The following is a 2583-nucleotide window of genomic DNA, read 5'->3' on the forward strand; positions in this document are numbered from 1 at the left end:
TTGCCCGTTTCAGTTTGCGCAGGAAGTAGAGGCGCTGTTGTGCCTTCTTTGCCAGTGATGTGGTGTTGGTGGTCCAGGAGAGGTCCTCGCTGATATGCACCCCCAGAAATCTAGTGCTGCTCACTCTCTCCACAGCAGCACCGTTGTGTGTTTGTGTACACTGCGCTTGTGTACACAGCATCACTGTATGTTCTGTACATGTGAAGGTATTGACAATAAAGCTGACCTTGACCTCTAGTAGTGGTAGTGGTGGTTGTAGAGGAAGGAGTGAAGAGGTTAAAAGGTAAATGTACAGTGAGACACAGACACGCAGTGGAGTTAGAGGTTTGTGGGGGGGCAGTTTTGTGGGTAGCAGAGTAAGACATGTATGCGAGTGTAGGAGGAGTTGTGTGAGTTGATGGAAGTGGGGGGCAGGTGGGCGGTGGTTGTGTGGTGACTGGCGAGATGTGCGGGGTCAGTGAGTGGAGGAGCAGTGTTGAGAGGTGGGGTTCATGACATCAGAGTGGTGTTGTTGCTAGTACACAGTCATAGTGAGTAGTGGGAGTAGAGGGGAAGGTGTGGGTTAGGGTGATGACTGGATGATTATGGCCTCATGATTAGCAAGTGAGTAGTTGGTAATGGTGGAGTTGTTTGTAAAAAAAAAGGTGTTGTTGTTTAAGTAATGATTAAAATAAGAGTATGTGATTGATGGTGTAATAAATAGTATGTTGTTTATATATGGCAATAGAGTGAAATGTATGTTTTGTATATGTTGTTAATGGTAAATGTGAGAAGGAGAAATAGTTTTGTTAATGATGTAAATAAAGAGATGGAAAGCAATAGTAGTTTGTTGATTTGTGTGTTAGTTGTGATTGGTTGTGATTGGTTGTGAGTAGTAGATGATGTGGTTGGTGTGTGTTGAGTGAGTGAGTGGATGAGTGTGGGTAAGTATGTGTGTGTGTGGAAGGTGAAGGTGTAGTGGTTATGGTATTGGGAGCGGGTGGTTGGGGTGAGATGGGAGTGAAAAGGTAGTGGGAGGTAGTGGGAGTGTAGTGATGCAAAGGTGGTAAGAGTGCTATTGTGAGTGTAGTGATGCAAAGGTGGTAAGAGGTTACATGGGGTTGTGAAGAGGCAGGAAGTGGGGAGGCAAGGAGGGCGTGGTATGATGGTGGAGCCACAAGGTGTTGATGGGCACAGTGGCAGTTTGGTGTGCAGGAGCCTTCCCCCAGTGTGTGTAGGAGAGGGCACAAGGAAGGTAGTAGTGAAGGAGCTGCAGACAGGATGGTAATTGGGCAGTATGCATGAGAAGTGTGTTAGATGTTTGTGGTGGAAGCAAATGGGAGGGTGGATTGGGTGATTGAGTGATTGATTGATTGGGTGGTTGGTTGGTTGGGGCCATGGGCTGTAAGTGGCATGTGTGTTGGGCAAGTGATCAGTGGTAGTGCTTAATGGAAATGTGAGTGTGACGTGGTAGTTAGAGTGGGTTCCCTGGTGTGTACTGAGTGGTTGGTGGGGTTGTGTAAGTAGTATTTATAGTGAGTTAGCAAAGTGTGTTAAAGCAAAGTGTGGTGAAGCATAAAGTGTTATTTAAGTGTGTTAAATAATGGTGTGCTTGACAGGAGTAGGTACCCGTAAAAGGTGTTTTATTGTGTAGGTAAATAAAGGATCTTTAAGATTGTTTTCTAAGTGTCAAAGTAAAAGGAGCTGCAGTCCTCATACACTTTAAGACTTAGGTGAGGCAACTGTGTCGAAGCTGTTGGTGTCTGTGGTGCACCGCGCAGTGCGGCAGTTAGATGGCAATAGTGGTGAGTGAAGAATGTAATTGTCAGCACCAACAGGCTGTAAGTTGATGTGGACTGGGGAGTTGTGGTGAAGGAAGGTGTAGTTAGTGTGTGGCTTGCTTTGTGACAACACATGTGTGATGTGGTGTTGGGAGTGTGGGCAGACAGAGGCACAACAGACAAGCAGCAGGTTTATTATAGTTTATTGAAGAGGTAAGAGACATGAGGTGAGGAGCTGTGGGAGAGAGAGTAGCAGGGTAGTTTGAGACAAGAGGTTGGCATGCAGCACATGGATCCAGTTGTTTGTGCGTCATGCTAGTAGCACATGGCCGTGGGTGCTAGCATGTAGCTGTGATGTAGTGGAGTGCAGCAAGGTGCTGGGAAGTTGGTTGTCTTTGGAGAAGGTTCCTGAGTAGGAGAGAAAAGGCAAATGGTTAGATGTTGTAGGTATACCTTCATGTTGGGGGTTTTGTGGAGACCTGTTGGTGGTTGGGCTCAGTTGTGTAGCAGGAGGTTGGTGGAGGGCTGTAGCTCCTGGGTGTGTCTGAAAAGAGAAAGTTTGGTTAGAGGTAGTTGTTTGAGGTGTAACCTTCAGGTTGGTCTGTAGGTGTTGTGGAGGGTTTAGGCAAGAGGGTGGGGACAAAGTGTTGCAGGAGTAGCCTGCAGAACTGTGAAGCCAGGTGTGTTGGTGGACACCGAGCACATGGCCTGGATACCCAGCCATGTGCTCAGTGTTGGTATGGCTGCATGCTAGTCGTGCTGGAGTTAGCAGCAGGAGTAAATTACAGGCATCTCAACATGTGTGTTGGTAGACGTGCAAGCA

The 2583-nt window shown here is 47.1% G+C and overlaps 1 long non-coding RNA gene across 1 annotated transcript in view; it reads right to left on the reverse strand.

The window, feature by feature from the left end:
- Positions 1-1694: 1694 nt before the first annotated feature.
- Positions 1695-2583, reverse strand: part of LOC103380292 (uncharacterized) — a 1778-nt gene continuing 889 nt past the window's right edge. The window contains exons 2-3 of the long non-coding RNA XR_521655.3: positions 2240-2304; positions 1695-2168 (exon numbers count right to left, since the gene is read on the reverse strand). This is a non-coding gene — a long non-coding RNA (uncharacterized LOC103380292). The remainder of the gene's footprint in view (positions 2169-2239; positions 2305-2583) is intronic.

Source organism: Cynoglossus semilaevis, chromosome 6 (assembly GCF_000523025.1).
Source record: "Cynoglossus semilaevis isolate Cse_v1.0 chromosome 6, Cse_v1.0, whole genome shotgun sequence".
Lineage (NCBI taxonomy): Eukaryota > Metazoa > Chordata > Actinopteri > Pleuronectiformes > Cynoglossidae > Cynoglossus > Cynoglossus semilaevis.